We start from the raw sequence: 13,769 nt of genomic DNA, 5'->3' as shown, positions 1-13,769 counted from the left end.
GTGCTGTATTTTCTTGGAGTGGAAGCACACAAGGCAGAGGACCTATTAACTCTTACAAACGACTGAAGGGAGATCTGTGAAACAGAACAGACTGTAAAACACACACTGCTAAAGGCGCTCCTTCAGAGACATTGGTTTGACTGACTGGACTAAATCCTCTAGTGTTTCTCAACTGGTCTGGCGTGACTCAGAAATGGGTCTGTGCAGACATGGTTGCTAAATGCACTTAGTCATATACATAAAGCATATGGTTATGATAGCACAATAAATGGGCTTATCAACTTTTAAAAGGGAGGAAAAAAGGTTTTCCAAATTGTATGTTATTGAGGTTGAAGGCTACTTTTGGGAGCAAATTTGGTAAAAGTGTAAATGACCTGACACTCATTTGTTTGGGTCTAATAATTATATATATATATATATATATATATATATATATATATATATATATATATATATATATATATATATATATTATTTCTAAGAAAGAAAGCAGTTTTGTTAAACCATAAAAAAAAACATTGTGTGTATGTATGTATATATATATATATACATAATCAATTTTAACTTTTCTTGAAATTGGTAAATGTTTTTTTCAATACCATATGAATACAAAGATTATATAACATGCATTCTACACTAGATTTTTAAATGTTGTTTATTCTTTATCTTAGACACTTATTTACCATTGTATAATAATGAAGGAATAAGAAAAAATAAGTAATTAAGAAACTGTTTTAAACAGACTGCACATGACGTCCCACCAAGCATAACGGTAAATCTGACCTAGATTCTTGGTGACACTTGGGAGTGTTTTGGAAGTTGTATGTATTTTCTTGCATTTTTCCGTCTTCTTTTCATTTCAGCCTCAGTTGACTGGCTCTTTGGCACCTGGGGGAACAGCTTAGGGAAAAACACGAGCCACTGAAGCTAAACACGAAACCACAAAACTAAACTCCCGACATTTGCTCCCCAGTCACGCGAAACTCTTAACTTCACCGGAATACCCAGTAGATTCACTTATGCAAAGAAAAGAACAAAACTTGGCATTCTTCATTGTCATGTGGCTCTTTTCCTATCCAAGGGCAGTGGCTGAAACCGGAAGGGCTGATTCATTAACTGAATGGTTACTGTCACCATTGTGCCAGGATTGTCCTTGAAGTAAATGCACTGGAAGTTGCTTTGCATGACTACTCTAATTCTACTGCTCATATGACTGAATTTAATCAAATGGATGAGGCCACTTGTGATATTAATATTCCCATCTCCAGCTACTGTAGTTGCATAAATATCGACTAAGGAACATCCTCAATGTTTTGTGAACAGCACTTTATTCCCCATGTTTCTGGTCTACTCTTAAGCATAATAGTTCATCTTTGTGTAGCAATATGGCCTCACAGCTAAAAGGTCCCTGGTTTGATTCCAACCAGCCAGGAGATCTTTCAGTGTGGAGTTTCATGTTCTCCCCATGTTGCTATGGGTTTCCTCCAGGTCCTCTCGTTGGATAGGTGAATCAGAGACACTAAGACACTAAATTGCCTGAAGAGTGAGTATGGCTGCATCAGAAATCACATACTCTCTGTGGCCTTTGCAGTTTGGAGGCCCTTTTCAAACAAGCAGTTGGAGGCCTCTGGGCAAGTGCGGACAGTTCAACGCTATCTCAAGACCAATTTGTATTAATTCGTACGAGTGAGTATGAGGTGGCTAATTTGTATGAATAATTAGTACGATTTGTCTAAACCCCAGTGATGGGTAGGTTTGGGGGGGAAGGTCATTCGTAATGATTCATACAAATTGGGCAACTCGTAAAATATGAATGATTTAGCAAAAATCTTTGAATTCATACGCATTAGCCACCTCATAAAAAACGTACGAATTGCCGTGAGATCGGGTTGGACAGTCTTTCTCGTAGCATGGTGGACCATAAGTATGATTTTATCAGATATAAAATAGAGAATGAAACAAAAATGATAAAAAAAATGTAATTAAACTAAAACTGCCAGTAGGTGGCGGCGAATCATTGTCATAACGAGCGAGTTATTCAATCATTCAGTCAAACGATTCCTTCAAAACGTGGACTCATTCAGTTGCTCGGAGGCGTGCAGTGGCTCTACTGTGGATTTGTTGAGAAATAGAGCAAAAACAGACAAGGATCAAGAAGGTTCTAGGTCTAAAATGAACGTCACCTAACATTAACTGTTGTATAAAATCAGTGGGCTATGACATTTGTAACTGTGATGATATTTGGGAAAACAGCACTCTATATACTGTTATAAATATTACAAACATGAACTCATACAGGAACATTTTTGTCCCATATATCTTGATTGTTAGGGGACAATTTTATTAGTTTTGGTGGCATTTTTGCCCCAAGCCCCAATTAATTTCCCGTTTTTTTGAGCGCATTAATTGCAAACAGTAATTGGCAAACGGGTGAAACATAGCAAAGGCCACTCTGAGACAATATCCACATTAATCTGGATAAATTAAAAAAAGAACATAATTTTTCATCCACATTGAGATGCTGTTTTTGTCTCCGGCAAATTGCATTTTAGACCATATGGAATGACAATTTTGAGCTGAACGCACCATTGAGTGGGGGGGATATTTTGCTAATAAAATACCTGTGCTAGAAGAATAGAGTGAGAACTATTATGTCTGTTCTCTAGCCTCTTTGTGTTCCGATGACTGACCCGGGGCCCACTGGGTGTGTAAACTTTTTGAAAGACAAAACAAACAAAAAAAACTTCATATTTTTGGAAAGCTGAGATTCTTGTGATTCGAACGATGTAAACCATTTTAGCATACAATCAACACAGCGGGTACAATCGGTGTCTTTGTCAGACCACCAACAGCCAAATAAACAAACACAAATTGGAAGAAACTCACCTAAAAAGCCTTCTGTTCGTCCACTGATCCATTACATTCCAACAACAATGGTTTAGTTACACTGTAAAGGCTCCATACAATCTGATTCAGCGAAGTATTTAGTCCATAACACATTTATATATCAATAAACATATGTAGTAGTAGCATTTCAAGTTAGCCGACAGCTGTCACAACTTCGATGCATTCAGTGGTAAAACTACAAATTACATGTAAATAATACAGCTATTTTGACGTCAAAATGGCCGCTGACCCCTTAACTTTTGAGTGACAGCGAATCAGGGAGTGCAGGGAGTTCATACAGCCAAAGCCAGCCAGCGCGCAGTATGGGCATGGTCCCTCCTTCACTTTGAGGGACATTTGGCTACTCCAATTGGAGCAGAGTTCGCAAATGACTGGCCTATCTGATAGCAAATGATCTCCTGATATGCAGTTTTAGTGGGAGGAATCAAGACATCGACAACAGAGACGGTGAGTTTCATGTTGACCAGTGCGTCTTTGCGCATTGCTGCGTAACGCAACATTTAGTGTAGCAAATGGCATATAGTGACTCTTGGAGATATGCTTTTTTGATGGGAAGACGTCTCTCTCGACAAGTAAGTGTTTTATTATACTATATAACATATTTGACTTGTATACTGAGTATACTGATGCGTTTGTGTTTTGAGATGGTCATGCTAACTTGCTAATGTGTGTTTGCTCGTCCACGAGCGTATGTGTGTTTGGTGCTATGAGCACTCTTGAGCTGTTACTGTTATGAGGTGTAAACTTATGTTTGTTGTCCCTGTGTGTCTTTATCCACGGGTTTATGTGTGTGTGTGTTTGTTTGTGTGTGTGTGTGTGTGTGCGTGTGCGTGTGTGTGTGTGTGTGTGCGTGTGCGTGTGTGTGTGTGTTTCTGTATAAAAAAGTACACAATACATAAAAGATGTAAATTATTAATTTCTTTGCTTTTTTATATCACAGAAAATCATCTGACATTGAACTGGATGAAGACTGGGAGTTAGTCAACAGAAAGCCATATTATGGACATCAAGAGAGGAGCCCCAACCTTCATCTTCCTAGAGAGGTTCCATAACCAAAGAAAAACCTAATCATAAATTTGTAAATAGTTATATATATATATATATATATATATATTATTTGCACAAATTTCAGTTTCAAGAATTGCACAAAAATAAAAAATAAAACACTAAAATGCGTTTATGCTTCAGTTACTATATGTCAGCAATTACTGACAGTGAATCTGGATAAGGAATAGAATAGCTCTAAGTGTAACCTTTCATTAGAGCCCAAAATTATGACTGTACAGTAAAGCATTCAAGAATAGCAGCATGTTATGTGTCTGTGGTTACAAAGTGTCATTTGGAGTCTCCAAATGGCCTTTTTTTTGGGAAGCGCCTAGACATAAACTTAGATAAACCTGTGTAAAACACTCATTATCCAAGGTATTGTTATCAACATTTAAAGTGGGCTTGGTAAGGCTTCATGCTGTGACCCCACTGTGTTTTCCAGCTAATACCTCCCAGCTATATTTATCTGCAGGCGTCTGTTTACATAAAAATGTAGACGGAAAAATGTTCCACCTTTTTTAGTGTGTTCACAGTTCTAAAATTTGCAGGAATTCTAAGGGGCTAGGTATCATCTCTGTGAGCCTTTATTACGTTTTATGCATACGTAGTAAGATGATTTTAACGTTTTCAGAAATTTCAGTTTGGACAAGCAACTTTTGGAAAATGCTTAAAAAATGTTTGTGCGGATGGAGAACATTTTGAAATGAAACGCTGTTTTCAAATATCTGGATTAATGTGGATGTTGAATGTTGGGGCTTCTTTTGAATAAAATATGTTCTATAAAGCATGAATGTGTGTAGTATAAATGTATTTCGGATGTACTACATTCGTCATCTTGTCAGAGTGACCTACCAGCGTCAGTTGTGTCGCTTCACTAGCATTCACAAATCCATTCTAGTGGCCTCATGGGATAGTAAAGTGTCCATCAAATGCACACTTCAGAATCTCACCCCGGAAGTAATAGGCCATTCGGGTAATTTTCGCCTTCTGTTTGAGGCATACTACTCTTGTCATGTATATGATTTTGGAAAGTATATGATTTTGGATGCAGCCTATGAATTTTCTAAAAGTGTGTTTGCACTTTGAGAGACTGGCCATTTGTCAAGGATGTTTGGTCTAAGGTGCTGGGACTCAAGCATCGCCACAATCCTACATAGGACAAGCGGTTTGGAAAATGGATGCATGGTTTATCTTTGGCTTTTAAATATTTAAAACATCTCATTGATAAATTTCAGATAATTCTTTGTTTCTGCTTCATTGCTAGCCATTTCACAGGACTGAGGGTCACAAGATTGCATGGAACCGGATTCCCAACTTTTGAAAGAGGGTTCCTAGATCCCCCCACTGAACACCAGGCAAGCACTGATCCTCACAGGACAAGCAATGGAAAATGTCACCATAAAATAAGGGCCATCTAAGGTGGTACATCTCGATGAGTGGTCAACTATGTCCAGAAGATACAGCCCAAATATCCAATGGTGCCTCATCACTCACTACAACCTTTGCTGCCAGGGTCACTGACTGCCCTAAAACACTCCTTCAGGGAATTTATCGTGCCCTCTGCTCCTCGCAGAATGGTTTACAGATATTGGCTGGCCATGGTCCTTACGGTTGGACTAACACAATCTGTCAAAGCGCCCGGTGATGAGTCTGTTATCACCGCCATGCCTCAGGAGTCCAGCCAGCGTATTGTTTCATAGGGCTTCCTTTTTCCTGAACAGGACAGTCCTGCTGGGAAGGCGAGATATACATCGGCACCTCACAGCATGGATTAGGTGATGACAACCATGTCCGACTTCTGCAAACTGAGGGGGTGAGCGAAAGGTCTGTAGTTCCCCTTTATGTAAATGTGTGCTTCAATAAAGATCATATACCAACAATCTTCTATCATGCACTGCTAGCACAACTGCTACAAAAAAATGATAAGAAGTTGACTTATTTCCATAAATGGGTTCATTTGAACCATTCCAATGAAACAAGACTGATTCTGTTGATCATTTACATCAGTGATTCCCATCCAGGAGTACTTGGAAATACATACATTGTGCTCAGTTAGACCTAAAAAAACAGAAATTAGAACTTAATCTGAATCTCCAAGTATCGGTTGTAGGCTCATCATGACTCGGACATTCGCATCAAGGTGTCCTTAGTCTAAATAGTGAACAAATCCTTCAGACTGGTTCGTGAACCAGTTCAACTTTTTCATTAAAAAGAACCAACCCAAAATAATGATACGTTCAGGTTTCAGACATCCTCAACAGGTCAGAGATATTAAATAGACCCCATGTGTGTAACAGGTACAGAACACTTCAGAAAAAAGAGGCCGCAACAGGAAGCTATCTCTCTAAATAGCACCCATGTTAATTTGGTGTCTCCTGCCTTCTTTGGTGAACAAGGGAAATGGTTTATTGCTTTTATCACTGGCATCAAGCTGAATCTGAGAGGCCACTGGGCAAGAGAGGCTGTTTGCTCAAGTGGAGCCAATTACCAAAAATAAATTGGGTCTTCCTCTCTCGCGCTCTTTTCTCTTCCTCTCTGGCCTCATCTTTTTGGCATGGTGTCCACTCAGGTCTGGGCCTCAGCCATGCAGTCTCGTCCTTCCAAATAAACACACTGGTAATGGCTATTTACTCAGTGTGTAAGAGCAATTTCGCTTGAGGAAGTTTAACATCTTTGACAAGCGAAATGGCTGCAAATAAATCACCGTTGTCATCTCTTTGGGCTTGATTGAGAGGTACGGATATATTGTAACTGTTACCAGCAGTCCTTTCAAGAGCTGTTTGAAAATACACTGGTCAGAGTGGTGTCAGGATTTTAATCATAAAGTTGAATAGGCCCTATTGAGAATACCTGGTGGATAAGTCTTTTATTCTAGAAGCTATGGATGAATGATATATGGCTCAATATCCCTGATTTATAATTCAGTTGAAGTAGGAGAAACAGATATGGAATACAGAATTTTAAGAACAAATGGGTGTCCTAAAAAAAAAAACTAGTGAATCCATTATTCAATTAGTCTTGTCATATTTTCAACAGGAAGACAAATGCAACAGTCAGCATTGGCAAACACAAATCAAGCACGATTTTGATTATGCAGTTGGACAATATAGCAGCAAGGATGTATCTCAATACAAACCCACTTGTGAAAAAGAAGTGCGCTTAATTGCGTTGAAGGTGCACTTGTAGAGTACTTCAAATCATAAAACTGTACTTGCAGATAATAAAATTAATTAAATAAAAGGCAACTTAAGTGTACTTTAATAGAGTCCACTTTCATGACTGTTTCTTAACACACTTAAGTACACTTTTAAAATGTGCACTTTGATTGCACTTTTATTTTAAAGTGCCTTTTAAATCAATCTGTTTTAATACTCTTTTGTAGTGCTTTAAAGACGTACACTTATTTTGAGGTGTTGACTAACATACATTTTTTTTAACTCTTTAATTCTAGACTCTTTAAAGTAAATATATTTAAAATGTACTAAACTGCAACTTTATTGCAACTAAATTGCTTGTCAGCTCATTCAGTAGTACACTTTAACCATATTTCAAAGGAAATAAAAGTAAATATGAAATTACATTTAAAGACATACTTAAGTTCTAGTAAAGTGCGTCAAATAGCACTCTTAAATTCAACTAATTCCATTTAATATAAATTTTAACTCTAACACATTTCCATTGAATTGCAAATTACATGGACTTAAGTGTCCAAAACCATTACATTCAATTCACACTTAAGTATATTCTGTTAAAGTATGTCCGTAATAATTAATAAGTAACTCCATGTGAAGAACCTTGCTTGTTTGGTGTACTAAACTAATAAAATATCCCAAGTACGAGGGTTCCTCCCCAGACTTCCTTCAATCGCTCTACAGTGGGCAGTGCCCTCTAGTGGTCTGGAGGATTAGAGAATCTCACAAGTTTATGTCCATTACAGAACATAATAAAATATCCGCACACTTCTTCTCATTAAGCTACTCAATTTGGAGTATCATTCATGTATGTACCACAAACTAAATTACATAATCCAATAATAATGCTTGTTTTGTTACACTAGTAATATAAATGTATGTAAAGAAGGTGGTGTTTCGATTTGTGAATAAACACGGCAAACTTTCTATAAAAATCAATTGGAATTTCAGTAGTATTCCAATATACAGTATCCCAATGAATGACTCAAGATTAATTCTGCTGTGTGAATTCATTCAGCTGTATTTCTGAATGAGAAGATACCTCCCCCTAAATAGCTGCACAATGTCACTGCTAAACCTGGCACTTCACATGGTGTCCTTCCAAGTTTCCGGAGCGCTGTGTGAAGGGCACGGGAAGACAGCTGTGCCAGGGACAGATGTTGCGTGGAACAGGTGTCTGGAGCCTGGTTTTCCGCTGGATTAGCATGTTCATGATAGGCGGGCCACACAGACTTCAAATGCAGCTCCCGCGGCTAACCACATCAAACAGACAGACGGCTGATAATGAGCTGAAGGGAGAGAGACGGAGAGGTAGACAAGGTTAGACCGGGAGACGCTGAGCCCAGAGACAGTTTAAATATATAAAGCTGTCATGTTATCAAGTGAAACTGGTGTATTGGTTGATGAGGAACGGTAGCTAATAAACAAAAGTAGCTACACTGCTAACTTGACTCAGTTTTTTTAGTAGCGTGACAATAGTTGTTTCCAAAACAGTGTCACTTTTCCAGTAACAAGCGAGCCCGATCTCACGGGAAAACGTACAAATTCTACGAGGTGGCTTATTCGTACGAATTCATACGACCAGACTCGTACGAATTAGTACGTTTTTTGCAAAATCGTACATATTTTACGAATTGGCCAATTCGTATGAATTCATACAAATGACCTACCCCTGACCCCGCCCCTAAACCTACCCATCACGTGGGTTTAGACAAATCGTACAAATTCGTACGAGTGAGGTCGTACGAATTAGTACGAATTAGCCAACTTTTTATCATTCGTACGAATTCGTACGAATTGGTCGTGAGATAGCGTTGAACAAGCTAATTCTACTAACAAAAAGTGGTGTAGCATGATGCTAAATACAGTGATGCTAAATACACAACAGTTGATGTACCAACCCGATCTCACAGCAATTCGTACATATTTTACGAGCTAGCAAATTCGTACGAATTTATACGAGTTACCTATCCTTGACCCCGCCCCAAAACTTATCCATCACTGGGGTTTAGACAAATCGTACGAATTGGTCGTTAGATAGCGTTGGATGTACCCCATTGACTTCCATAGTCGGAAAAAAAGGTACATCAACTGTCTGGTTACAGACATTCTTCACCTGAAGAAAGAAATTCATATAGGTTTGATACAACTTGAGGGGGAGTAAATGATGACAGAATTTTCATTTTTGGGTGGACTATTCCTTTAATGCCATGTATTGCTCAACAACATTATTTCAGGGCACAAACCTGAAGTAAAGAAACAACTTGAATGCTCAGTAAACTGCTAACTGACATGGATACTTCCCCAAAAGAAAATAAGCACATTATTTTCCATTAAACAGAATGTTTTATCAAACGGATATTTAGCTAAACATATAACTTTATCTTACTAAACAAGAGAAAACTGACCTTAAAAGCCGTACTGTGCACAAGTATGGAAACTGGGAAACGGCCACAATTCAACAGATTTTGAAAGGCATATCTTCTTATTATGTGGTCATAATTCAGTATTGGTAGGACCAGATTCAAATCGTGATCTTAGCCACTGATATATGATACAGTATATGTTGATACAACATGGTTTGCACTGAGCTCCTCTGTCATGGACTTAAAGCAAGCAACTTGATTTAAATTAATATAAATGGTTTCCAGATCTATTGAATGATGGTATTTTGGACTGGCTCTTGACAATAAGATATTTCTATTTGAAACCTCATTAAGAGACTTTAAAAAAGGAAAAATAAAATGGGCAGCTTAATACCTTTTTTGTTATTTGAACATTTTTGGAACCTTTTTCATCTTCCTTGGGACTAAAACGTTACAGTTAATCATAGAATTACGTCAAACCCATTTCAGAGAACATATCTGTCAAACTATCTCAAAGTATTAGTCCATTACTCCATGGATAAATATTGCTTGTGTTTTTATTGATTTTGTTATGTTTATTTTCAAAATGTTAAGCTCAATGAAACCATATTTATCCACAAACTGAGAGATTAATACTTTCAAATGCTTTGTATGTGAGTAAATACATAAATAAAATGTTATTGTTATTAGTATTAATTATTATTATTAGTAGTAGTAGTAGTATTGTTGTTGTTATGTAGTCAATAATATTGAATTAATTTAGTCAATAATAATAATAATTAGTCAGTTAAGTATTAATCTATCACTTTAATATATAAATATTAAATATTGTAAAATAAATATTGCTTGTATTTTCATTGATCTTAACACCTTTGAAAATCAACATGGCAAAGTAAATCAATATGTTTTTACTTATTAGTAGTCATAGTACTAGTAATTGTATCAATAATTTTTATCAATAATAATAATAATCACTATTATTAAAAACAAAACTAATTAAATAATATAAAATATTATTATGAAAGAAATACTATTAACAAAAAAATATAATATAATAAATCACAACTGAATTACAATAATAGAATCTGTACCTTGTGTTTTGAAATCTCAGCTTTTGCGTGTGTGTGTGTGTGTGTGTGCATGCGTGTTTCTAAATGTATTATGCCATTGCAAAAAAAAAAAAAAATCCTTGCTAAGATACACCAAAACATTTTCTAACAGGATTCTATTGCGTGGGGGCATCATTTCCCCCTTAATCATTTTTTTATTAAATTAGGGTGAAGCAATTAGGGTGTGTATTTAGCATTAATGTGGCCTTTATTACGAATATTCATCCAAACCATTTGGACTGGGAAGCAGATCTGAAAGAGTCACACAACCACTAATGTGTAAAAGGAGTGCTTGAGGGGTTTGCTGAATCATTCAGTTACATGAAATACACACAAAACCCTTAAAATTAGGCCCGGGTGTCCACACAAGAGGAAAATATCATCTGATTCAACTTCAGAACTAAGACAAGAGCAATACATCATGATAAACTGCACATTCTCTTACTAATAAATATTGAGATTTTTAGTTTTCTAAAAAGAAATTAAACTGAATGAAATGAGATTCCTATTCCAGTAGAGGTTTTGAAAAATGTATAAACCAAAGTATAAGCAAAAGTAATTATACCTATTGAATAATCAATACTGGTTAATAATGTATGATTCATTGGGGAAGGAATTTTAACAATGACTTGCATCAACTGGCAAAAGTATTGTTGGTTGATTTCATGCTTGTTTGATGTTGATGTCAGGCGTATGTTTTTTATTTCTGGTTTCTTAAGCAGTTGAAGTGATTGTCAGCACTTTAAAATCATGGACAGATGCAATGCCTGCTTAATAAGACAAACAAATCTGAAGCGCTATCTGTCAAAACTCAGATGCAAAATGAATTCATCTGGCAGAGGGAAGATTGTGATCTCAAAGGAATCTTAATTTAAATGCAGACATAGTTTCACAGAAGCATATTTTCACACATTTCTGCTGTTTTTCCAGGTTCACATTTGGAATACATTTAAATGAATGCTGATGCATTAGAATATTGCAGTATAGATCACACATACTGCAAATATGGGCGTTTCTTTAACTATAGACACTTAAAAATGCACTTTTCACACTTTGTCTACTAACCGTGGAAATACATGCAAATGTGACACAGAAGAATTCTCTCTCTTTTTTTTTTTTTTTCAGAACCAATCAGGACCAGATCAAGCACAAAATCTCTAAATCCCTATATTATAAATTTCAAATATATATCACTTCCCATTCAGTGTTATATCGTCAAATCATTATAAATTATTATTAAAAAATAAAATAAAAACATGTTAAAATATTACTAACAAATTTGTACTATTGTAAATAGTTTGATGCATGGAAGAACAACACAATATATTTTTATATTATATTTGTTTGTACAATATAAATATTTAAATAGTTTTTAAAAAGTTTTTAAAAAATTAGTAACAAAATTATGATGAATTGTCATACTTTATAATTGAAAGATCTGAGACGAGAATACAACAACAAAATCATACATAAAAAGCCATTTGACCTTTTATGCAAAGTAGTAAATAATGATAATAATAAAAAAAAAAGTTGTGGAATACTTTTGTATTCTCTAAGATGTCCTTTATATATTAATATTTTTGTACAGTATAAATATTTAAATCGTTAAAATAGTGACAATTTTATATTTTTATGATGAATTTTTTCTATTTTCCAACTGAAAGTCTGGATCTGTGACGAGTAAAACTTTAAACTGTGTATTCATGAAAGCCATTTGAGCTTTTATGTAAAGTCGTAAATAATAATAATAATAGTAATAATAATGCTGGCATGATTCTATGATAAAATACAAGCCAGATTATTAACATTCACAAAAAATTAACATTCTCTAAAATGAGAAAAGAATCAAATAGAAAAAAAAAATACTGTCTACGGCTTACATTTTATAAACTGCATCAATCCATAATATGTATAATTGTGGGAAATATATTTGACTCTGAGGATGAAATGTATACTGTTGTTGCCTTGGCTGGTGTCTGTAGCGGTGAATGAAAGCGTTCTCAAACAGGTCGAACACATTTAATTGATTTCTGCTGCTTTAGTATGGAATGGCTCGCTGGTCAAGGTTCACTGTAGCATCCTATGAAACCAGATCCTTATTTACCCATTGAAGTGTTTTTCAGAAAAGAGCCAAATATGTAAAGCGAGCTAGCGCTGCAAATAACCGTGCCTCCCTGTTCATTCCTGCTTGAATTTCTGTCTTGCATTTCATGCTTTTGGGGTCAATTTGTAATAACGAAGTGTAAAATAACCTTTAATACAGCTTTTGGAAGATTTAATGGTCAAAATGAAGGCCCTGAATCCTTGCTAGAGCAGATCAGTCCTGGATGGGCAGTAAATGCTGGTACAGATCTTCTCTGAAGGAGAATTTCATAGTGTCTGGTTTGAATCAAAAGCTTACGGAAATATTTCACAATGGAATTAAAGTGCTCTGAATGAGAAACATGTGACAAGTCAAATTGGTGAAGGACTTTGGCTAACGCAGTCACTCGAAAGCTGATGAAGTTGTCTGCAAAATGTCATGTTTATAGGGAGGTCAAAATTATCCTGAAGGATCTTTCTGAACATATTAGAGTCTTAACATGAGTTCTTGTTTCCATTTTTTAAAAATACTTTTCTGTAAGATTTTGAACTTTCTGGGTAACGTGTCTTAGTCCAAATAAATTGCATTGTGCCATCTCTAGCTATAGTTGGCTTGACAAAAAGTGCTAGAAATGTGTTAAAACATGCTAGTAATACAAGCATTGTGCTAAAACAAGCTAGCATATGTTAAAACAATAGCATTGTGTTAAAACATGCTAGAAATATGTTACTGTAACAACTTGCTTAATCAAGCTGGAAACATGCTAAAAACATTCAGATATATCAAACTATATCTAAATCTTCTGAAAGGTAAAAGGGTTGACAGTCAGAGTTGACGGCTTTAGAGATTAATTGCAAACCAAAAAAAAAAACACAAAAAAAACATGGTTATTGTAGTTAAACCATTGTAACCACACATTAACCATGGTTTTGCTACACTAACCATAGTTTAATGGTATTTGTGGTAAAAGGAATTACAAATTGTAATCATTCCGAGAAAAAAAAAAAAAAAAAAATTTGTAAGGGTGGAGCCCTTAAGGAGACATGATGAAATAAGAGGAAAAATT

This window comes from Scardinius erythrophthalmus (assembly GCF_964197995.2).
Source record: "Scardinius erythrophthalmus genome assembly, chromosome: 14".
NCBI classification, from domain to species: domain Eukaryota; kingdom Metazoa; phylum Chordata; class Actinopteri; order Cypriniformes; family Leuciscidae; genus Scardinius; species Scardinius erythrophthalmus.
This window is presented reverse-complemented; position numbering follows the sequence as displayed.